General features: G+C 35.9%; 1 protein-coding gene across 1 annotated transcript in view; it reads right to left on the bottom strand.

Annotated features, from left to right (window-relative positions):
• CSRNP3 (cysteine and serine rich nuclear protein 3) overlaps positions 1-25,208 on the bottom strand; it is a 188,243-nt gene extending 163,035 nt beyond the window's left edge. The window contains exons 1-2 of the mRNA XM_054562418.1: positions 25,155-25,208; positions 4,516-4,686 (exon numbers count right to left, since the gene is read on the bottom strand). The gene's annotated coding sequence lies outside the window, so the exon portion shown is untranslated. The remainder of the gene's footprint in view (positions 1-4,515; positions 4,687-25,154) is intronic.
• Between the last annotated feature and the right edge of the window lie 928 nt (positions 25,209-26,136).

Below are 26,136 nucleotides of genomic sequence, written 5' to 3'. Positions count from 1 at the left end.
AAATGAGATTCTTATAGAGAGGTTTATAAAATGCAAATACTCTAAGTAATATTTGTAAACAAATTATAGGCAGATGAAAATATTCTCATAATAAAGTAAAAGGAGGTATCTTTAATATTTAATAGCAACTTTAATACTTGTGCTCTTTGTGAAATATAGCTACAACATCAATTCCACCTATGAACATCCTGAGTAAATAATAGATGTGAGAAATTAGAAGATTTTCTATGATGCATTTTGGATCTCATGATAATACATCCTAATTCCTTGAATGATGTGAGAAACAATATCATTAACAGCACCAAGGCTACTTTTATATTTAGTTTTTTATGATGCTAACTGAGAGTTAAAACCACAAGTGATAAGTGTTTTTTTCTACATTCGCTATGATATTGATATACAAAATTTTATTTGAAATTTGATCTAATTATGCTTTTAAGTCTAAAGTTAAATTTACGTTTTCAAGGGCTTAAAACAAATAAGCAAATATAAAGCCATTCCGTACCTAGCCAGCAAATGGAATATAATTACTCCATTCAATCAGAAGCTGTGACTAAGTGACTCTAATCGAAATGCAAGGTAAGTGGGTTTCTGAGGTCTTGAATTATTGAACAAGTAAAGTAGGGTCCTGGAGTTCAGAGAACGGAAAGATATCATTATCTTTTTTTTCCCAGGGAGTCCAGGATGCCCATTCACCCCTCTGGCAAAAGTAGAATGTACAAAAGATTTTATTTTTAAAATAAATGAAATACCCCTCTATTTGTTAGTTTCTATTAAAGGTGAGCGCTGCATACTTCATCTCCCCTATTTTCATTGTAACATTTTCACATTATCACAAGTAGCATTATGTCACCAAGACAGACCAATTTCCTTCATGTAAATGTAAAACAACATGTTTGCTGTAAGATATCTCCATCAATGTCACTGACACACAAGGAAAGGCTCAACAATCTGCCCTGTCACTTACAGAAAGGGGAAAGCAAATTGTTTATTCACACTCAATTAAATTCTCTGGCCACTATTGCTTTAGCTCATTGAATTTATTCATAAACTCATCACTGGCACTATATTACATCCAGGAGATATCAGCACTTTCACCAGAAACCAACTGAAACAAAAAGGCAAAAGGAGATAAAATGCCAATTACCTTTATCAAAAGATAGGCTCATTTATTTTGTTTCTAAGAGGAGCTGGCACAAAAGATACAAGCATGCCCTTCATTTGATGACTTGGGTCCCTCTACTTAGTAGTCAGTGGTATAACAGACCCATCAGAGACCATAGGGATCTGTAGTAAAGTCCTCTGCTGTTTGCTCACGTTTGGATTCTTGTCAAGTTACTCCCTCTGGACCTCAGTCCCCACATCTGTAAAATGAGGGAATCAGCCTAGATTTTCTCAAAGGCCCTACTAGTTCTAACATTCTTTGAATTCGAAATGAGTGTTGACGTTTTAGTATTGTTTGTCTTTGTTAGATACAGAGCATTGCATCTTCTCAAAAAAATTAATTAAATGGGTTTCCTTTTTCAATTTGCCCAACTTTATAAAATAATAAAGTTTTATATTGGAGACCAGGCAGCTAAGAAGAGCTCACAGTAACAGAAATCCCCCCTAGATCACACTTTTTCATCTATTCTTCCTTATTCTTTCTCCCTACTGTGTATCCCACATCATGGTTCTGGTCACACATTACAAGTCGTTCAATGATGCTTATCTCCTTTTCCTTACGGAGGAGTACCAGCAAATGGTTCCCTCAAAACCCTGGAAAATTCACAGAGAAATACATTAACACCAGTGCTGGGAAAAGCTAATCAAACTCTGCAGCTGTTTTCTTTGCTGGCCCATCATCTCCTCTGTACACAGATGTCTCTTCCTCCACAGACTCACATAATGGTGATGAAACAGGAAAGTTATGACCAAATGTCAAAACAATTATCAAATAGTTTATTTTATCAAAATAAAACCTCTCTCCACTTCAAATTTTGCCCTTTCAGGAAACTGTTCAGGTGCTTGTTACAAGCGCCTGACCTATAATTTTTTTAAACCTCCAGAACATCATTTCCATCTGGAAAGAATCTTGAGCCACAATTGTAAGACCTGATGGTGTTTAAAGGAACATTATAGGTACTTTGTGAACTCACAAGCTGTAGAAATCAATAGGCATCTTGCATAGAAGTCTTGCAATTGATTTTTCCAGGAGAGTCAATTTGTAACTTTAGGAGAGGTATAGACACTGAGAGGATATACACACACTGAAGGTTAAAAAAAAAAAATCACAGTCACGTGGAAAATGCTGCACTGCACTAGATGAGGTCGTGTCTCAAAGAAGAAGGGTCTTTAGTGATGATGTTGTTCAGGAGTGGCTACAGGAAAACACATAAAAAAGACTAGGCAGCACTTGGAATGCTCCAGGGCTTGGAGAAGGGAAGCTCTTCAAGGTACAAAGAAAATGCACTTAATAGAGTGTTCCCGAGGATCTTGAATGTAAATGTTTACTGTTGCTTTTCTAGGGATAATAACAGCTAGTGGAGTCATTCTCTCCAGTTTTTAAATATAGTCTGAAATTATAAAAATAATGTATTATATACTTGAAATTTGCCAAGCACATAGATTTCAAGTGTTCTCATGACCACCACCAAACAAACAAACAAACAAACAAACAAAAAACAACTGTGTGAGGTGATGGACATGTTAATTATCTTGATTGTGGTAATTATTTCACAATGTGTACATACATCAAAACATCACGTTGAACACTGTAAATATGTACAATTTTTATTTGACAATAAAAGTGTAAAAAAAGAGAATTGTCTAAAATTAATCTATTCGCTCACTAAAGAAGTTTAAGCATCAGTCAGTGCTCAGTACTCTTCTAAGCACCGGGGACAGCAAGGTGTGTACTCCCTACAAGGCTACAGGCACATAGAGGAAGGGATGAAAAGCCTATAGATACATCTCAAACAAAACTTACCCCCCCCCACAAATAATACACTGACTGCCAATAGCCTTTTTATGTAACTAGAGACTTTTTTTCTCAAAACAGATATTTTATCTCCTTTCTCCTAAGTGTTTCTTTATTTCCTCATTTTATTATAATTTCTGCAAATTCATAAAAGCAAGTTCCACTTTAGTCAAGAGATAAATAATACAAAGGGTAAATATTCTTATAAATTATTCTATTTTTGTTCTAAATATGACTAACAGTGATGAAGGAGAATTCATGAATACCAAGCAAACATCTGAATTTTGGGGTTTGGGGAAAAGAGCACTAAAAATGGAATTTTAGGGGTCAGAAAGACACACTGTATAAACTTCAGTGTGGATTTTAAAAGTCTGTTTTGGTGAGTTAAAAATCCCCAAAACAAATGCCTCAGAAAAATAATGCTAGGGAAAAAAAACAACTTTATGAAGGGAGGGATGAAACTCTTGTATAATTTTCACCTTTACTTACAGGATACAGCTTCAAAAGGAAGTTTATACCCATCATCCCATAAGGGTGATGCTATGGGGCTTTCACTGACTGTTTAGTTTTGTTTTGCTTGATGTTAATTAATTCTTCTAAAATTAATTTGGAGATTCCTGTTCCCCTAATCACTGGGATTGAGTAGACATGGAGATGTTGGTAAAAATTTATCTCTTTCAAAGTTTTTACGCATGCTAGGAATACAATTTAAAATAGCTAGAATTTTAAGTCAGAACATTTCATGCTAAGCTAAATAATGCTGTTCACATTAACTATTTAGTAGAAGTATACACATGAAGAAAACTGCACTGATGTAGTGCATGAACCTGGCCTTGAGTTTGAGATTTACCAGTGTCTAAACATCTATAGAATCTCAGGGATTTCAAGGCTTTAATTTCAGTGCACGATTCTTTGAAAAACAAACATCATTTTCTTACCTAGGAAGTAAATCTGTTGTACTCAGTACTACAAGTATTCTACAACTCATTAACCAGTATAGAAACTCAAAAGATCTCAATTGATTATATTTTTTAAAGATTTTATTTATTTATTTTTAGAGAGAGGGGAAGGGAAAGAGAAAGAGACAGAGAGAAACATTGATGTGTAAAAGATACATTGATTGGTTGCCTCTCCCATACCCCTAACTGGGGACCTGGCTGGAAAAACAGGTATGTGCCCTGACCAAGAATAGAACCAGTGACCTTTGAATTCGCAGGCTGGTACTTAATCCACTGACGCAGACAAATGAAACACTCAATTGGTTAGATTTTTAAAAAACGGATTTATTTCAGAAAGCTGAAGATACATATGAAATCATTTTCAATTTCTATCTGCTTACCTTTGATTGAAATCACTTCTGCCTCTCACACTCCATAGAGATGAACAGAAGTACACTACTGAGACAATTAACCAAAATGATATCATGTTTTGCAAGTAAGTCAGAATATTTCAAACTCTCGAGTAGGTGTAAGCCAGTGGGTAAATACAGAAACTCCAAGAATTGACCATACAACACAATCTGGAGTACAAGCTGCAACACAGCTTCAGATACTCACCAGTGAGATGATTAGAAGTGGATGAATTGACGCTGTCCCCACTGTCAGCACTGTCACAGCTAAAAACTTCATCATCTGACTCCTGCACAGAGGAACAGAGTGAGGAGCTGTCAATTTCTTCACACTTCCCCCTTAAAATTCCACTCATAGCTGCAGCGCTGTCACATGTACCTGTAACAGGAACGGGGACAACAGTGCATTTTAATATTTGACCTCCGACTGCACAGTCAAGGTTTCCAGATTGCTTGGGGGGGCTGTGATTTTTTGAATTACACCTACCATATTATCATATCCGTGCAGAAATGATTCTTTTCATAATGTTGAAAGCACTGAAAACAATTCTACCTTCATTGTTATTTGCATCTTCATCTAACAAGAGCATTTTATAAGAAAAAGTCAAAATTAGCCATGTGGAATCAGAGAGTTGAGTAAAGAAATATGTTTCAGTGTTTTCAAACATGAAAACAGGAGTCAAATACATTTATTTGATTTGTTCTAGTAAACTGTGGGTTGTCTCTGACAGAGCCAGAGTTCAGAACAAAATAGATCACTCTCTTGCATGCTGTCATACCCAGAGCATACTGATTAGGGCACGTCTATCTTGCTCGGAATTTCTTTTTTCTCAGGTGCAAAGGCATCTACTTTCCTGGGGCTCTTTGTCTATCAAAAATCAAATTGGTTCCTAGGAGTGGTTATACCTGCAGAATTTAGATGCCTCAACATGTCACTGGTCAATTAAGCAGAGCTACAGGGAATACTTGAGTCCCGTGCCAAGGAGGCTGGACCAATAAATTTTAAATAAGGTAAACCACAGTCTCTAAGTCTTTTACTGGGTAAAATATTCATCTAAGTCTTCACTCTCTATCAACACAGTCAGGGAAAGCCAGTGAAAGGTGGCCTGATGCATTTTAAAAAATTTGTTAGTATCAGTTTAGATGAGTCATTAAGCCTCTGAGAGTAATAATTTATTCATAGGTATAGTGTAGCTGTTAAGGTGATCAGCAGTTGCAAACACAAATTCCTACAAATGCAGATAAGCTCAATGAGTAAAGAGTGTCAGATGTAATAAAATCATACAGTCATCTTATTTTCTCTTCCATCTACTGTTATTTGTAACAAAGGTATAAAGAAAGCCTTTTCTACCCTAAGGGAAATGATAGCATAGGCACAACAAAACACAGTCGCACAGCCCAGGAGAGAGTAGGTTGTCAGCACTATGATCTGTGGTGAACAAGAGACGCATGCCTAGAGCCAGGGGGAAATCTGCTGCTCAAGTCCAGGTCATTGGTGCTCCACGCTTCCCTATTGAGCTCCTCTCATATCTGACCCAGGCCCCTTTCGCCTGCAGAGGCAGTCTTTACATCCTTAGGTTTCACATTCACCACCTTCTTCTCCCTTACTCATTTTGTTTATAAAATTAAAGGAGCAATTTTTAGATTACCTTATAATTTATTATTTTAATTTCTTTTTATTGAATTTATTGGGCTGACATTGCTGTACAATTCTATAATGCATCATCTGTATATTGTTTTGTGTGTTCACCACTCCAGGCCAAGTCTCCTTCCATCACCATTTATCCCTCCTTTACCCTCTTCTACCTCCCTCTTTCCCTCTTTCCCTCAGGTAATCACTATGCTATTGTCTGTATCTATAAATCCTTTTTCTTTTTTGCTTAATCCCTTCACCTTTTTCACTCAGACCTACAACCCTACTCCCCTTTGACAGCTGTCAGTCTGTTCTATCTAAAGCTCAACTTGGATGGGCTCTATAGGATAGGCAAAGAATAGTTCAGATCTGTGGCTTGGAAAGGATAACAGAGTATGGATTCAAAACACTCCATTAGCCCAATATGACCCTGAAGCACTTTTTAGAGATACATCAATTGGGAGAACAAACTTATTTTACTTATGGATACTTATACAATGTATGCTACCAAAAAGAGATGACATCTTAAGCTATCAAATTTCAGTAAGGCAGTCCTAGCTATGCCCTCTTGTTAATAAGAAACAACTCTAACTAGACTAACTTTCTTTAAAAAGTAGCAGCAGCCTTGGGACTGGCCATTATTCTTGTGCCCCTCACCTACCTCATAGTCTCCTTCAATTTTGGTAACTACATTGCCTTGAGACTTATTTGTTCCGGGTGTCTCTGCTGACTGGCTTCTGCTTCTGTACTTTCTGCTTCCTCGTATCCCCAACCGGCATACGGTTTTGGATTCTAACAGACCTGCATCTACCTCAGTGTATCCTGAAAGTCTCAACTATGAACACCAACTGACTTATTCTTTCACTACATCTCAGTTCAGTTTGTTCAAAAATGTTATTCAGTCATTTATGCCACTCAATAGCAAAAAGATGTTTGTCTCCTGCCTTTTGTTTAAGAGCCACTTATTTTTTATTCAGTATACATCTACTGAGCTTTCATTATGTATCAGTGACTATTGTAGATACTGGAGAATAAAATAACAACACAGAAGGGAAAAAAAACCCTCTAATGGTGCTCACTTACTGGACATCATTGGAGGGTGAAGGTATAAAGAAAAAATAAACAGGTCAGTAAATTAAATATATAATTGTCCAATGGAGATCAATGTTATGAAGAAAAATAAGCAGTCAAATGGTACAGTGACTACCAGTTTGGCTGATGGAGAACATTCCATTTTTAATTGATTGATGAGCTACTGTCACAGTGAGAAAGTAGCGTGAAGACATGGAAGAGGGGAGGGAGCTGGCACTTTTGACATCTGAGGGAAGACTAGTCCAGGTGAAAGGAATGATGTGTGCCAAGGCCCTGGGTTGGGCATAGCAGGCAGAGAGGTTAGATGGGTATTGGGGCTATTTTGTGTAGAGCTTGTGAAGACTTTTCTATTGCTCTAGTGAGATGATGCCCATACTATAGGGCTTACAGAGTAGAGTGACCCATCTGGTTTATATTTTAAAAGAAGCCTCCTTAACCTGTCATTTCATAAGAAAACAGAGGGGCTATGGTAAAGACAAAGGTAGCTTTGACAGGAGAACGAAAAGATTCAGAATTAAGAAAGAGTCTTAGAACTTAGTGGTGCAGATGAGCAGTTCAAGTTAGAAAACCTGGTGAGTCAGATAGTTGGAGAGGTCATTCGTTTTTTTTTGTTTGTTTGCTTGTTTTTTGAGGGAAAAGAATTTAGAAAGAAGTTAGAAGGGGAGAGAAGGTCAAAGTGCTTCCCAAAGCAACATGGTTACTTAATTTTCCCTAGAACCACCTCTGTCAATAGATATATTATGATGGTAGAAGCCATTTTACAAGCCAGGTTTCTAACAGGACCAGTTCAGATACATCATATCACTCTGTGGTATTTCATTGGCAAATGAAATCAACAATGAATAAGTAAGTTTTACCTTATCATGCTAAAAGAATTTTTTTTTATATTTGGTAGATAAGAAGGAATACATGGATGATGACCACTATCAAGAATTTACTTATTTGTGGGAAAATGGAGGCAAAGACTTAATAACTATTTGAAGTAACTTAATTCCTAAAGTCACTTATTCAAGATTTTTAAAAAGTCAAACACCCAACGACTACTTGCTACTGCTGGGATTATAGGACTCTGTTTCTGGATTAATGTTGTTTGAAAGCCAGTCAGTTTCCATCTTAAATAGTCATTTGGTGACTTAATGTGACCATTATGCAATTGAAGAAACTCTCATTTTCAAGTGACTTAAGAAAGTTTTAGAAGACTTGCTTGTAAAGACTGAGAGCTCTTGATGCTTTTTTAAAAAATATTGACATACCTTATGTTTATTAGTTATTGCAAACTATCTGGAATTTTTTTCCTTAACTGTTATGAAATTCATGTAAATAATTTTGCATGAATTTGCTCACATTTATGCTTTTAGTTTCTGATGGCCTTGAAGAACCTCGCAATAAGTCATTAAAGAGAGACTGAATTGTATGATTAGATATCTAAGTAAACACAAAGAAAAGCGTAGGAAAAAATATCCCAAAATATAATAGACACTTGTCAAAAGAGAGACCCACCCTCCTGTGTGTTTGCCAATATGATTCCACTGTAGTGTACTCTGGTTGTAGTACTAAAATTTTGATGTTGCAATTATTTCCATGGCAACAGACAGTGAGATCATGCAGGAGAAGCTAAATTGTGAGAGAGTAAGTTGCTATCCATATTCAGATGTCTGCAGTAGTAAGTGAGAAGGGAGGGCGAATGAGGGAGAAAACAGTTTCTCTAAATGACCTTGACTGAGATTGTCTCATCCACATATCAAGTGGAAGCAATCCTAAGCAATAGTAAGAGTCATCTTATAACACAGAATGCTGTTTTGAAAGTACATGGCTGGAAGAAACTGTTAGCAAACAGAAGGAAGTACATATGACTTATTTATATGTTCTGGCGTCTAAGATTACAATATTTGTTGTGTATTTGTTAGCAGTCAAGAGTCTCAGAATTCTATTTCAGGATGATTTAATAGAGTTCTGTGCTTTCCAGGTCCCTCCCCCCGCCAAAAAGGTGATGCTTACTCAGCTTTTCTTAATCTACGTAATGAGAATACTGTATTATTACTAATCCTATGTCCAATGATTCCTTTGAGAAGTATATAAAATGATTTTCTCAATACTTCTCCTAATATGAAGAGTTAGTTACCCATGGGCATGAGTTGATTACCAGATGTTAATAGGTAAACATTAGAGCAAGAGTGGAGACAGATTATTGAAGCCAGAAATGGATGCAGAATAAAGGTGAATAAAAGTGGAAGTTGGTTGAATGGTCCTGGGAATTTGGAGGGGAAAGTAGGACATGGGAGAGTCAGAGAGAGATAGAGGGCAATCCCCAAAGGAAAAATGGATAGTTTGGTGACTTGAGAGATCTGCCATTGATTTTTATCAGGAAGTTAGTCACAGAAGAATAAGAGGTAGAAGAAATTAGCCTGGGTTGTAGTTTTGATGGAGAAATGCTAGTTCCATAGATGATGGAATTTGGTACATCTCCCCCTGTGTTGAGAGGAAAATGAGAAGAACTGCCTTAAAATGAATTCATGTTGATATCTGGATCTTCCAATTAAAAACACATCCATTAATTTGAAATTTAAGATCTGTGGGCTGGAACTAGAAAAAGCTTGGGAGAGAAAAAGCAATCTGCATTTTCACCACGCATTTGGCTTCAGGTATCGAAAAGCGGTGATGTGACTGCAGCAGGACTGAAATGAGGCTAATCATTAACGTTTACTTGGAAAATTTCAAAAATATAAAGAGTCCCAGGAACCACAAGGAATCACTGGAATAGGGAAGAGGGTGAACCAGTTGCCTGAAAACCTGGTTTCACCATATCTTAAATCGTTCATCAGCAAGTTAATTAATTTTTACGGGACAACATTTTCTTACCTATAAAATGGGGTGAAGAGTAGCTGTTTTATAGTGTTAGAATATGCACTGTAGGTGTTTTCTTCTATAATTGTTAACTTCTACATTCGTCATTGGTACCTATTGTAGATTCCTGATGCCTTGCATTATAGCTACAACAAAAGAAAAACAATTCTCTAAAATCTTGGCTGAGAGTGCAAGTTAGACAGTTTAGTGTAACGGAGGGCTATAAATTAGGAGTGAGTGACCAGACCATGCCATTTGCGCTTTGAGGCACTGAATGGATGGCAACAGCACCAAAAATTTGGGGCGATGATACAAAGTCTTCTTTTGAGGATGCCCTTGTTGAATGGGCATGACCAGATAGACAGTGTCAGGGTGACCTTGTCAAGTGACCCTGTCTTGCCAAAAACCCCCCTGCAACTCCATGAGGATGCTGGGGTTCCTAAGACGTCTCTAGAAGCTAGTTTTACCTACAGCAATCTGAGGAGACTTGTCAGGGTGTGTTCTCAGGTGATCATGTCTTGCCAATAGGCCACTTCCCACTCCAAGAAGGAGTGTGAATTGATTAACACTATATAAGTAATTTTGTATCCTACACTTTTTACACTTATTACATGAGCATGTTCCTTTCTCATTAAATAATTTTCAAAACCACATGTTTTTGTTTTATTTGGTTTTTATTTTTGTGCTTGAGGCTATATAACATTTCATTGAATAGCCATGCCATAATATCAACTAAAATTCTAAAGAAGATAAGTTTTTCAAAGTATTTATTATAAATTATCATATAGTTGACATTTTCTTTCAGGTAGCTTTGTAAATCTCTCTGATTATTTCTTTAGGATGAATTCCTTAAAGCGGAATTACTGGGCTTTCAATACATATTGCCAAATAACCTGGCAGAAAGGTTCTACCAATTTATGTCTTTAATAGTGCATTGAGATATCACTTTATCATCAACTTGTGTTCACTGTGACATTGCTATTTTTAAACATTTCTGTGAATTTTTTAGATACCCATTAAGAGCTAACACACATATAGTGCTTATTTTGTGCCAGAGACTCTCTAGCATTTTACATATGTACAATATTAGGATGGATTCTAAGGTGGAATACAAGATTCTCCACCCTCTGATGTACATGTTTTTTTAATTATCCCAGGATTACACATATGGTAAAATATCACGCTCTCATAATTATGTATACCTTGTATGGCAAAGGAAAATTTCATATGTAATTAGGGTCCCAAATCAATGACCTGATATAGAGTATCCAGGTGGGCCTGACCTAATCATACGAACACTTTAAATCCAGGGTCAGATATTAAGGGTTAAAAGGATTTATTACAAGAGAGACTTTGAAGATGCAGCGGGCCCCATAAAAAGAAATGTGTGTGGCCTCTAGGAGCTGTGAGAGGTTCCAGCTGCAACAAGGAGAAAATGGGGACCTCAGTCTTATGACCATGAGGAACTAAATTCTGTCAACAAGAACTTGGAAGTACAATAGAATTTCCCCCAGAGTAACCCGACAAAAATTCAGTCAGTCTGACCCTGATTTAAGCCTTGTGAAACCCTGGGCAAAGAACTTAGCCACACTATGCAGGACCTCTCACCTACAATGCTATCTATACACTAGGAAGGGGGCATTGTTTTAAGTTGTTAAGTCTGTGGTAATTCGTTACATAGCAATAGAAAACTAATACAATATATATCAGCTCAGATAATCTTCATCATGCCTATATGAAGTAGGCATTGTTATTAATACCATTTTCAGATTAAAAACTGAAGAGCAAAGAAGTTAGATAATGCGGCAAAGGTCATAGGGCTGATAAGTACAGGCAGCATTCAAACCCACGCATTTTGGCATTTGATCAGCATACTTTTAATCATCACACTCTTCCTTGACTCTTGACAATATCTCAGTGCTAGAATTAGTTTCACAATTCTACAATCTCTTATGATACTAACTTAACCAGCTGATGTCTGATGATAATAATAGAAATATGGAAAAACAGAAAAGCTAGCCAATATAGAAGATTCTTTTTTGTAATTCCCTAATGAGAAGTGATATTTAGGAAGCTATTAAAAACCCTGAGGATTATTTTGTTCCTCCCATTCTTGGCTCATAAACAGAAAGAATGACTAGCAATACAACTAAACTTGCACACATTCCCTGTGTCCCAAATTCTGTGGTGAAAAAGGTTCTACACAGACCTTTCAGTCTTTACAATATCACGCTGGTAGATAGCTGAATTTTATAGAAAGGGAAACTGGCTCAGATAGTTTAAATAACTTGTCCACACTTACACAGGCAGTAAGATGCTATGCCTGGGAGCTGAACTACAATCTGTATGACTGCAAAGTCCATTACACATCCCATCAATCATTATGCTGCACTACTTAAAGAACTAACAGGTAAGCCAAGTTACAAGACCCCATTACCTCAGAGAATGCATTTTTAGAAACGGAGTTGCTGACTATGTGACTGAATCATCCTTCCCATATAAATGAACTGAACATATTTATAGTACATTAGCACTCATTCTTTATCTTCAGACACCCAGATATCACATCACATCATAATATGCACATTTTTCTGTCAGTTCTACCTGGCTGTGGTGAAAACTTCCTTCAGTCCCATATTATCTGCTTACCTTTCCCTTCTGCCATATTAAACTCCAGTAAAATAGCTATATTAACTTTCAGCATGTACCCTTAGTTTCTTTGTACCTGATTCAGCGTTGACATTTGCTAAGCATTATAGCCTTGGAATTGTTTACCAGAAAACAATGTAAATGGCAGAAAGTGGATCCAGAGCAGAACGACAATATTGCTCAAAAGTTTTAACTTTAATCAAACGTTGTTGTGGCAATTCACTGAATGAATATATGCATGAGAGAACTCATAGACTGGTATAATACATATTACTATATTTTCTTATACAAACATTATTTAACATTTTTATTACAAGTTAATATAAAATTATAAGTTATTCACAATTAATCCAGTGATGTAATATATGATGTCCTGTGTGTGTGTATATCAGAAACAGAACAGTGGTATGACAAAACAATACAGCGCCAAGTCATGAAATGGGGAATGCGTACCGATGAAATTCCCTGTTAAAGTGGAAGAGCTCAAATGGAGTTCATACAATAAAAAGTCTGCAATACAAAATTTCACATGACTTAATGACATTTATGTAACATGGAAATTGTCACATTAAAGAGCACTAATATGGAAGCACATGAAAGGAAAGGACTATCTTAGAATGTAATGAGTGTCTGTCATTTAGTGGGTTAAAGGAAAGGGTAAGATAATTATCTGACAAGATTATTTATGTATTTGTTCAATCAGCAAAATAATTTGGGGGCACATGATATGTATCAGGCATTGGATTAGGTGTTGTTGATACAGAGAAAAAGAAACCCCCTTCTACTGAGAATTATAATGGAGATAGTTGAATAAAAGATTGTAGAGGTCAGTCAAGGCAGTGACTGTAATGACCACACAGAAAAGCCATGGCAGAGAGCCGACAACAGGCCTCAGGAGCTCTGAGGCTGCTGTCGTCGGTCCTGCCCATAAGATGTGTGAGGATCTCTGAATATAAAAGCCTCTAATGGAATCTCTAAGCTCAGAGTTACTCATTTGATACCCAGCCCTAGGGGATTTTAGCAGCCAGTATGAGAGAGCCCACTTGCAGCCCCATACTGATTCAGATATTATAGTGGACAAATAATATAAAATTTTAATTATGAGTTTAATGAGTTACAAGAAAAGAATTATGAAAAAGTAAAGCAAGAATTTTTTTTTAAATAACTTTTGAAAACCTTTCCCAGCATCATTCTGCTTCAATAATCTGACGGAATTATAACCAATATTGCCTGGGTAAAGATGGATGATAAATATTGATTTTCTGGGGCCAGCCTAAATGGGATAGAAAAAGAAATGAAAATCGTTGTAAACACATTCTGTTTAGGAAATTATTTGTGTCATTTATTAAATATAATGTGATATATCCACAACATGACAAGTAACTATATGAACACTTACTAGAAAACAAAACTAAAATGCATTTTTGACCCTGACAGTAAACTCACAAAAAATCAAGGGCACTGTGACAGTAAGTCAAAGCAATCAAGCTTACAAAATACCAAGGGTGGGTCTAAAATGGAGAGTTCTGTGCAACTCTAAAATTCTTGTGTGGCTATGCATTGGGAATCATCTGGCCACACAGTTTTCTCACTTTTCTTTTTTTAAAAAAGATTTTATGTATTTACTTTTAGAGAGAAGGGAAGGGAGGGAGAAAGAGAAGGAGAGAAACATCAACGTCTGAGAGATACATCGATCGGTTGTCTCTCACGCCCCCAAATGAGGACTCGTCCCGCAACCCAGGCATGTGTCCTGACTAGGAATCAAACCAGCGATCTTTTAGCTCACAGGCCGGTGCTCAATCCACTGAGCCACACCAGCCAAGGCTTGTTTTTCACTTTTCAAAGTCTTCGTAAACTCTGATTTTTTTCCATTCAGTATTTAAATGCATTGTATCCAAATATTTAATACAAGCACATAGTATTTGGCTGTTGTTATTTTGCCTAAGCAGATGATCCTGATTCCCACTGAAAAATTACTGTGGGACTATCCGTCCCAGTGCCTTATTTTTTTTTTTCATAGGGAAATGAGCAATCCAGGAAGGAATTACCTCTAGAGGCCGCTCCCATGCTTCTAGGGTAATGAAATACTAAAATATTTAAAGGGAATTAATTAAAATCAAATGCGTATTTGCCATATAACTTTACAGGCAATACTATTTAAAAATACAAAAATTTACATAAGAACTACATTTACTTGGTGGTTGTGTTTTTGTTTAAAATAGTAGTGGGGATCAAGATGGAGGCAGAGAAGGTAGAACTAACCTCCTTCTAGGAGAAATTGAAATTTCGACTAAGTTATAGAAGAATCATCCTGAATAACCAAATGAACACTAGCTGGAGAGAAGCCGTATAACCAAGGAACTATGGAAGAAACCACTTCCCCACAATGAGAATGATAGGGAGTCCAGAGGTGTTAGAGGGCCAGGTGGAATCTGATCAGTGGCAGCTGAAGTACTTGATGGGTATTTCAGCAGCCAGTGGGGTTCCACCTGAGAGGTGTGGGGTCTAAACCCCAAGCTGGGCTCCCCAAAACAGAGCACCAGAACCAGACAGGAAACACAAATAACATCTGGTTGTGAAAAGCATAGGGATTTCTCTGCACTAGGAAGTGACCACTGAAGATACAGAGAGCCTCTTAAAGGGCCAATGCACAAAAATTCCTTTGCAGCCACTTACCCTGGGTTCTAGCAGAGGGAGGGCAGAGCAGATTGGAGCCATGTGAGTAGAGTCTGAGGTTGGTGGCTCTGGGGAGAGAGCTGAAGGGTCAGCTGCAGAAGCCATCTTTCTCAGGCAGAGCACTCCCCTTCATGCAGCATCAGCCTTGAGGGGAAGCAACCCCCCCCCCCCCCCCCCCCCGGCCAAGAGGAATCCCTATCATCCTACCCTGTGGTGCTTGAGTGGGGCTGCTGAGCAGTAAAATGGAGGCTTGGGAGAAAGCTAAAGGGTCAGCTTCCAGGATCCTTGTGCTCAGTAATCCCTCATATTGCAGTAGCCATCTTTCTCAACAGAGCACTCCCCTTCATGTGGAATCAGCCTGGGGGTGGAAGCAATAGTCTTACTTGCAAGAATCCTTCTCACCCCACCCTATGGAGCTTAAGCTGGGCTAAAGAAGAGTACAGCCGGAGGATATTTCAGAGACAAAGCTTAATAGAAAGCCTACAGGCAAAACTGGATCTCTGAGACTCTAGTAGACCCTGCCCCAGGCTTGGTGGTGGCAAAAGCCAGCCTTGCTGTGCAGCTTGGTTATGTCTTCACACCCCAGGCCCAGCAGAGGAAGCACAAGCTGTGGATCACTGATATTGCCAAACAGGTTACCCAGGGCCAGTCACAGGCAATGTCAGATATACGTCAGCACCAGAATCTTTGCAGAAATACCTAGTACATAGAATCAAACACAAAAAGAGAGCCAAAAATGGGAAGACAAAGAAACAGGCCCCAAATGCACTAAGTAAAAGGGAGGTAAGCAATTTATCTAACATTGACTTTATAATAATGATTAAAATAATACTCAAAAGCATAAAAAAGACATAGAAACCATAAAAAAGACCAGTCAGAAATAGAATGTGATATGTGAAATAAATAAAACACAGGAGAGAACAAACAGTAAATTAGATGAAGCAGAAGATTGAATCAGGGATTTGGAAGACAAGGAACAAAAAACACCCAAGCAGAGCAGTAAAAAAAAAGAAAATAATTAAAAAATATAAGGCAAGTTTAAGAAAACTTTGGGATAACATCAAGCATAACAACATCCTCCTCAGGAAAACACCAGAAGGAGAAGAGAGTAAGAACCCATTTGAAAAAATAATGACTGAAAACCACCCTAACTTGGTGAAGCAAACACACACACAAGTCCAGGAAGCTCAGAGAATCTCAAAAAAGTTGGACCCTAAGAGTCTCATACCAAGAAACGTCATAATTAAAATAGCAAAGCTTAAATACAAGGACAGGATCTGAAAAGCTGTAAGAGAAAAGCAGCTAGTTAACTACAAGGAATCTCCAATTAAACTGTCATCTAATTTCCCAACAGAAACATTTCAGGACAGAAGGGATTGGCATGAAATATTCAAGGTGATAAAAAGCAAGGACTTACAACCAAAGCTACCTACACAGCAAGGCCATCATTTAAAACTGAAGGAGAAACAATGAGCTTCCTAGACAAAAGAATGCTAAAAGAGTTTGTTAACACCAAAACAGTACTGTAACAAAAGTTAAAGGGATTGCTTTAAGAAGAAGAAGAGCAAAACAAAACAAAACAAAAACCCATAGGATGGCAGTTAAAAAATAAATGGTAATAAATACACATATAGTAATAGTTATTTTAAATGTAAATGGCTCAAATGGACTAATGAAAATACATAGGTAGCTAAATGGATAAGAAAAGAAGCCCCCAACCTGGCTGGTGTGGCTCAGTGGATTGAGTACCAGCCTGTGAACCAAAAGGTTACTGGTTTGATTTCTGGTCAGGGCATATGAATGGGTTAGGGCCAGGTTCCCAGCTGAGGACATGTGAAGGGAAACAACTGATGTTTCTCTCCCTCTCTCCCACCCTTTCCTTCTCTCTAAAAATAAATAAATAAAGTCTAAATAAAAAGAAAGAGAAAACAAGACCCATATATATACTGTTTCCAAGACCACCCCTCACCCAGAACAAAAGATACACACAGACTAAAAGTAAAGGGATGAAAAAAAGATATTTCATGCCAATAGAAAGGGGGAAAAAAAGCTGGGGTAGCAGTACTTATATCTGACAAAAAAAAATGACAAGGCTAGAGTTAGAAACAAAGAAGGACACTACATAATGATAAAGGGAACAATAAAACAAGAGGATGTAACGTTAGTAAACATTTAAGTACCCAAATGGTAGTGCTTATATATGTAAAGCAAATCTGGATAGATATAAATACAGTCATTGTAAGGGATCTTAACACCCTATTGACCTCCAAGGATAGATAGGTCTTCTAGACAGAAAATCAACAAGGAGACAGCAGCCTTAAATGACACATTAGAACAAATGCATTTAATTGACATCTACTGAGCATTTCAACCCACAGCAGCAGAACATACATTCTTTTCAAGTGCACATGGAACATTTTCTAGGATGGACCACACATTGGATGCTAAGCAAGTCTCAATAAGTTTAAGAAGATTGAAATCATATCAAGCATCTTCTTTATCTGCAGTGCTATGAAACTAGAAATGAATCACTAGAAGAATGCTGAAAAATACACAAAGACATGGAAGCTAAATAACATATTATTAACCAATGAATGGGTCAACAAGATCAACAAGGAAATCAAAAGATACCTTGAAACAAATGAAAATGAGAACACAACAATCTAAAATCTGTGAGACACAGGAAAAGCAATCCTAAGAGGGAAATTCATAGCATTACAGGCCTATCTTAAAAACAAAGGAAAAGCTCAAATAAACGACTTCACTTTACATTTAAAGGAACGTGAAAAAGAACCACAAACAAAGCCCAAAGTGAGTGGAAGGAAGGAAATAATAAAGATCAGAACAGAAGTAAATGAAATAGTCTAAAAAATGATTTTAAAAGACCAATAAGTCCAAGAGCTGGTTCTTTGAAGAGATAAACAAGATTGATAAACTCTTACCCAGACTCATGAAGAAAATAATAGAGAGGACCAAAATCAATAAAATCAGAAATGAAAGAGGAGAAATAACCATGGACACCAAAGAAATACAAGGGATTATAAGAAAATATTATGAACAACTATATGCCAACAAATTGGACAACTGGGATGAAACAGATAAATACCTAGAAACATAGCATCTTACAAAACTAAATCAGAAAAAAATCGGAGAATCTGAGTAGACAGATTACACTTAGTAATACTGAAGCAGTACTCCAAAACTCCCAACAAACAAAAACCCTAGACCAAATGGCTTCACAGGTGAATTTTAACAAACATTCTGAGAATTAACACCTCTACTTCTCACACTATTTCAAAAAATTCAAGAGGAGGGAAGGCTGCTAAACTCATTTTATGAGGCCAGCATTATCCTAATTCCCAAAACAGATAAAGACACTACAAAGAAAGAAAATTATAGGCCAATATTCTTGATGAACATAGATGCTAAAATCCTCAACAAAATATTAGCAAACCGAAAACAACAATGCATCAAAAATATCATACAACGTGATCAAGTAGGATTTATTCTGGGAAGACAAGGTTGGTACAACATTCACAAATCAATACATGTTAATCACCTCATAAACAAAATTAAGGATTGAAACCACATGATCATATCAACAGATGCAGAAAAGAGCATTTAATAAAAATCCAGCACCAATTTATGATAAAAACTCTCAGCAAAGTGGGAATGGAGGGAACATAACTAAAAATAATAAAAACCGTATATGACAAACCCACTGCCAGCATCATAATCATTGGGGAAAAACTACAAGCATTCCCCTTAAGATCAGGAACAAGACAGGAATGTCTGTTTTCACCTCGTATTCAACATAGTACTGGAAGTCCTAGCCATAGCAATCAGACAAGAAAAGAAATAAAAGGCATCCAAATGGGAAAGGAAGAAGTCAAACTGTCTTTATTTGCAGATGACATGATACTGTACATAGAGAATCCCAAAGATCCCACCAAGAAACTACTAGAGCTGCTAAATGAATTCATCAAAGTAACAGGATATAAAATGAATATCCAGAAATCAGTTGCATTTTTTATATGCCTGTAATGAACTGACAGAAAGGGAAATTAAGAAAACAATCCCTGTTCATAATTGCTTCAAAAAGAATAAAGTACTGAGGAATAAACCTAAGGATGTAAAAGATCTGTACTCAGAAAATTATAAGACACTGAAGAAAGAAATAGGAGAAGATACAAGTAAGTAGAAACAGATACTGTGTTCATGGATAAGAAAAATTAGCATTATTAAAATATCCATACTACCCAAAGCAATCTACAGATTCATTGCAATTCCTATCAAGATACCAATGATGTATTTCGCAGAACTAGACATAATATTTCAAAAACTTATATGGAACATAAATAGCCCCAGACAGTAACAGTGATCTTGAGATAGAAAAAAATTGGAAGAATCATGAGACCTAATATAGTGCCATAGTAATCAAAACAGTATGGTACTGGCATAAAACCAAACACAAGTATGGATAGAACAGAATAAAGTGCCCAGAAATAAACTCACACCTCTGTATTCAATTAATATTCAACAGAGGAAGCAAGCGCATATATTGGACCAAATGTAGTTTGTTCAAGAAATGGTGTTTGAAAAATTCGACAGATACATGCAGATAAATGAAATTAAACCACCTTCTTATGCCACACACCAGAACAAATTCAAAGTGGATTAAAGACTTATGTGTTTGACCTGAAACCCTGAAAGCCCTAGAAGAAAACACAGGCACTAAAATCTCACACATTGCTCGTAGCAATATTTTTTTCTGGTATATCTCCTCAGGCAAGGGAGACAATTAAAAAATTAACAAATGGGACTGCATCAAACTAAAAAATTTTTGCACAGCAATGGAAAACATTGATAAAAAGACAATCCACAGAATAGGAGAACATATTTGCTAATACATTTGATAATAGGTTTATAGCCAATATTTATAAAGAACTTAAAAAATCAACACCAAATAAACTAACAATCTAATTAAAACATGGACAAGACCTGAACAGACACTTTTGCAAGGTGGACATACAGATGGCCATTATAGACATGAAAAGATGCTCAAGGTCACTAATCTGCAGATAAATGCAAATTAAAACCAAAATGAGCTATCATTATCACACCTCTCTGAACGGCTATCAATAAATCAACAAATAATAAGTTCTGGTGAGGATGTGGAGAAAGGGGAACCTTGTTCACTGTTGGTGGAATGCAGATTGGTGCAGCCACTGTGGAAAGCAATATGAAGATATCTCAAAAAATTTAAAATGGATCTGCCTTTTGACCTAGCGATCCCACTTCTGGGAATACATACAAAGGAACCCAAAATACTAATTTGAAAGAACATAAGCACCCCTGTGTTCATTGCAGTGTTATTTACAATCACCAAGATATGGAAGCAGCCCAAGTGTCCACCAGCTGGTGAGTGTATAAAACAACTATGGAACATTTACACATGGAATACTACTTGGCCGTAAAAAAGAAGAAAATTTTACCCTTTGTGACAGCATGGATGGACCTGGAAAACATTACGTTAAGTGAAATAAACTAGTCAGAGAAAGACAAATATCAAATGATTTTACTCATATGTAGAATCTAATGAACAAACTGAACTTACAAGCAAAATAGAGACAGACTCATAGATGGAGAGCAGGGTGACATCTAGTGGGGAGTGGGGGAACTGACCAAAAAGGAAAAAGGATTCATGGACATGGACAACAGTGTGGTGATTGCAGAAGCGAGGGGTGTATAAGGGAAATAAATGGTAATGGAAAAATACAATAAAAATTAAAATAATATTATTGCAAATGTGCATGTGACTCAGGAGAAATACTGAAATGTGTTGTATGTACCACCCTATGTTGTTGTATTGAAAGATTATGTGATCAAAAATAAAAAGAAATTTTTAAAAAGACAGTGGGTTAAGCTCCTGATCTAATTAGGATACAAAGACCCTTTGGAAATAAATCATATGGTTACTGTTTACCATTTCAGCCATTAGACTAAATGAACGACATTTTTGATCTCATGTCAAGTGGTTTTCTTCCTGAAGTGTGATCCTTACAATTAGCATTGACCTTTATCAAGGTCATCATAATCTTGAATTAAATGCTTCAAAAGCTACATTGAGCCTATTCTCAGAGTGTGTTCATTCAACAGTTTTCAGGTGAAACTATTTAGTCTTTTATAACTGAAATCAAAACAAGTGACAGAAATCCAATGATCTGTCAACTGATTCAAGGAGATATGTGAAACATCCAAATGTGATTAGCTTGATAATTAAATCCATTACTTGCTCTTTAATTTACAAGTTGGTAAATAAAGAGTAATAATGGTGCTTTAAAACAACTGCTTTTCTATACTATATAAGCTCTATATTATACTATTAAGAGTGAAATATGTACTAAGTCAAAAATAACTTCTGATCAATACTTTTTAGTTATGACTTACCACAGCACAGTTGTTAAAATGATTTTTTTGTTTGAATAACCTAAAATACATAGCATAATTTGAACACTGTGAAGCCCGACCCAAGTTTTCTCACTTTGGCAAATTCCTTTTTTAAATATTTATTTATTTATTTATTTATTTATTTATTTAAGGCAGCAGAGAGAGAGAGAGAGAGAGAGAGAGAAGGAGAGGGAGAGGGAGAGGGAGAGGGAGGTGGGGGGGCGGTTTATTGTTCCACTTTATTGATGCATTCATTGCTTGATTCTTCCATGTGCCCTGACTGAAGATTAAACCCGCAACTTTGGTGTATGGGGATGATGCTCTAACAAACTAAGCTATCCAGCCAGGGCTGTTTTCTATTTCTTTTAAATCCCACCCTTCCATTTCCAGCAATGTAGGGCTATTTGCCAAACTAGCATATTTTCATTATAGATACTAAGTAGTCCATGTTACAGAGGAAGCTATTAAATTTCATTTTCCTAAATACACTTTGTGATACTTAAGAGACCCGTTGTAACCTCACCTATGAATCTGGCAAGCTACTTCTGGCAAATAAAGAAGCATAAAACAGTACAGAGACACTACTAACAAATGGTATTTAAAAATGATCTGCAGTTGAGAGCAAGACTATGCAATGAATTATTTTCAGGAACTTGAAATACACTGGATAATTTTGATTGCACCAGAAACAATGGTTATTTGCACAGGTTGAATAATCCATTTACTTGTCTAATTTATTGTTAGTATGCTTTTTAATGTCACTGTGTTTATGCTGCAAGTGCTGTCACTGAAGTGTTTTGCTCATGTTGATAAAAACTAAATACTTCCCGTTATCCTAGCTCTTTCTGAAATATAACATACATACCAAATTTATTTAATTGTAAATAATGCATTGGCTAAATACTAAATATATTAAAACATGGTTTAAGCATGTGATACTTTATTTGCTACACAGCTAACAGTAAATCTAAGAAACTAAGTTTATATGAAAATAAAGTATTATATGTCAAAAACAAGAGGCAAAAGAGAAAATAGAGTTAGAAATCTTATCTAAATTACAATAAAATAGGAAAAATGTTAACAGTTTCATGATGATTTTCTCTCTTCACCAAGTAGCTGAGAGAAAAAAAATTATAATGTAAGTGTTTTAAGAAATCACTTAAGGTAAAATATGATGATAGTTGTAATTTTTATTTCTTATAAAGTTTCATAAAATATTTATTTCCAAAAAAGCAAAAGCCTTCTAATAAAAAAATACATATATGAATATACAATAATTCCTATTTAATTTTAAATCTATTGACTTAATAACAAAATAGTCTTAGGTGACATTTAATAATAATATTAAACTGTCTTTAAGTTGTTGCAATGTGTAATTTTTTATACATTAGATTAAAGAGGTAAAAAAAGACTGCATTAAGGAAACGTGGTCTGGATACTTTAAGTAAAAATAATTTTCATTCTAATATGTCTCCCATCCAGAGCGGGCTCTGTCATCACCGCCCCCACATCGCGCCCCTCTCTCCTGTAGTCCCTGCAGCAAAAAATACCGTAGTTCTCTCACGGAGGGGGCTCATGCAGATACGTCTGCCCGTGATGATAACAAATGCTGATTGAGAAAGGGTTTATCTTCATTTCATGCAAAATATGTGAACCATTAAGGAAATTATAAAAAGCAGCAACAATACACTCTGGTTTTATTCAGAACCTTTCCCTTAGTGATTATTAAAAGGATGATATTTTTAGCCAAAGAAAGCAAAATGCATCTGCAGCAGCTGGTTTCCAAGGAAACAGAATAATTTAAAACCATGTGGAACTCTGCTCTCTAATTTTCATCAATTCCCCTTCATTCCTGGAGGTAGCTTTACTCAGAATTTATAATTTCAAAAAAATATAACTGCTTTGACTTATTTTCTCTAATACACATCATGCAGTGAATATCTCGTTTTATACATCACCTTAAATTCCAGGCTAGGGAGTGACTTAATTTTACCATCATTTTGTTTTAAAAACCAAGATGAAAAGAATTAATAATGAGAAACATGGAAATATCTCAATATCATACAATGATTTTTCAAATCCAGAAACAGTTCAAGATAAAGCATGTAAGAGTATTTGCTTGGGTCAATATGACGCTTCAGTGTGTAAACATATTCTCTGTTTTTAGTATATTTAGGAATGTTATGTTTTTGTCTGATGTTTAAAGACAAAACCTATCTCTCAAATTACGAAAAGCGAAATCAGGACCTCCAAAAACTTAGAAATTATTTATATTCATTCTTACTACTAGTGATTAATTCAGAAGTGCTATTTTAAAAAAATGAACAAATCAGTTACATCATTGACTTTTATTTTGTTTTCATAATCAATAAGTATTAATTAATTGCCAATGTGCCCATGTCAGTAATAATCTTTCTTAGAAGAAGTTGAGTTTTAAAAAGGTTACTGCACCCGTATTGACCTTTACTTATGTATTAAGATACGAATAAAATAAAATGACTTGGGAGTAAAATTATTTTTAATGTGTTTACTGTGTCATTTAGTCTGCATACTTAGAATGCTCCTATTTTTCCTCAGCAAAATAAAACAAAAAAACCCCAAAAAAATAAAAGCAAAAAAACACACACACACTCACAAAAAAAAACACACACACACAAAAACAATATTAACAGATATAAGCCACAAAGTCACTGGTAAAGTAAAATCTTAACTTTTGAGCTTTAAAAAAATATTTTTATTTTGCCTAGAAATATTCTCAACAATATAAATGCTGTGATGGAATTCTTACCTAGATATATTTGATTGATACATGAAACTAGCAATGAAACTGGCCTATTAAGATGCAATTTTTACGGCAATGTTTAATCTTTTACAAATAGGCTTCTGAGCTTTTAAAGTCTCATACATGTTGACAAATATAGACATGTTTACTAAATAAAATGATGCAACTACTCAATAGCATAAGATTTATCAAAGGAGAAAGTTAAAAGGGCATAAATGCACATAAATCACTTATTCTAAGTTAGTGCTAAAAAGCTCTACAACCAGCAAAAATTATTTTCCTAAACTATTTACCGTTTTGTAAATATTAGAAGACACACATGAAATTTTATACTCTATATTTAGAGAAAGCTCCATTTTCCCAGGACCTGTGGAATTTAACTGAGCTCTCCTTATCCTCCCTTGGATTCCTAACTACAATAGCTTATATGTAAAATTAAAAAAGCACATGACGACTCAATTTATCTATTAATATTGCTTCAATAACCCTTGCTTAGCAAGTTATCCAGGATAAGACATGCCTCCGGTGGTTTTTTTTTATCAGCTAAGGGTTTCGCAGGGAGAAAGGACATTTTCGCAAAGCTTCCTCAAGGAATGAAAAGGACACGCTTTCGGGAAATGTCTTCAGAATGCTTTTCAAGTCCTAAAACTGTCTCGGTAGGAATTAAGAAGTATTCTCTTTTAAATAAAAAGAAAATTTTTCTCTTCTTGTTTACCCTTACCTGCAAGTATGGTTTCTGTACTTCGGCTCCGTCGGATCACACTGAAGATTTCACTCCTCCCTCTCTATCCATCAGGCGGCAGCCAACCAATAACAAAAGCCAGATCCTGGCATTCTCTGGCTCATGCTCCCTGCTCGGCTTCCCTCCCTTGGTCCCTCCCACCCCGACTCTTTTGGAGAAAAATCCTCGCAGCTGAGTGAAAGGGAGTGGAGAAAAGGAATAGAGAAAAGGAAGAGATGAAGAAATGAAAGATACTTCAAAGAATAGCTCCAAGCTATGAAAGATATCCGTAGGTGAACTGAGCTGAAGTTAAATGTCTTGCTTTGAATTTAGGAAAATAGGGACAATCAATGCCTTGTCCACCTGAAATCAAAGTAAAATACTCACGGTAAAACCTAGGTAAATCGCCTATTTATTCAGCTCCTATTGATTTTTTTCAGTGAAAAGAAATTTATCTCCTCATTGTACATTTTGATAAGCAAATAGATGAAGTTGAGACTGAACATCATGATAATATTATACACATACAGATTGCAAATACATAAAACAAATTGAGACACTGCACATTGATGTATCATACTATTTGCATTTCAACCTCTGTTTGGCACTGTTTCCATTTAAAACCAGTTTCAGAACCTAATCAGTATGAAAAATATATTTTATCTTGAATACTAAACTATTCCAATGTTTCAAAATTATGTGGTTTGCATTATTTCAGATTTCTTAAATGTTAGCATCAGTTTGTCCATGTAAATAATGGAGTTTGTTGAAGATTGAAAGGGAATCAGCACTTAGTTGCCATGCCTCAAAATGACTAAAATCCAATTTTATTCTAATAACTTTGGGCAAATCATTTCATTTCTGAACTAAAAGGCATAATATATATAAAAGGACAATCGAGGAAAACATCGTTAGAATTCTCTAAGGCAACAAAGCAAATTTGTCCACAGCTTAAAGGATGGTAGGTTGAGACTACCGAAGA

The sequence above is a fragment of the Pteronotus mesoamericanus genome, unplaced genomic scaffold (genome assembly GCF_021234165.1).
Source record: "Pteronotus mesoamericanus isolate MK-2021 breed Mesoamerican mustached bat unplaced genomic scaffold, CSHL_Meso_final scaffold_651, whole genome shotgun sequence".
Classification (NCBI taxonomy): Eukaryota; Metazoa; Chordata; class Mammalia; order Chiroptera; family Mormoopidae; genus Pteronotus; species Pteronotus mesoamericanus.
Note: the sequence above shows the minus strand (reverse complement) of the source record. Positions and strands in the feature narration are given on the sequence as shown.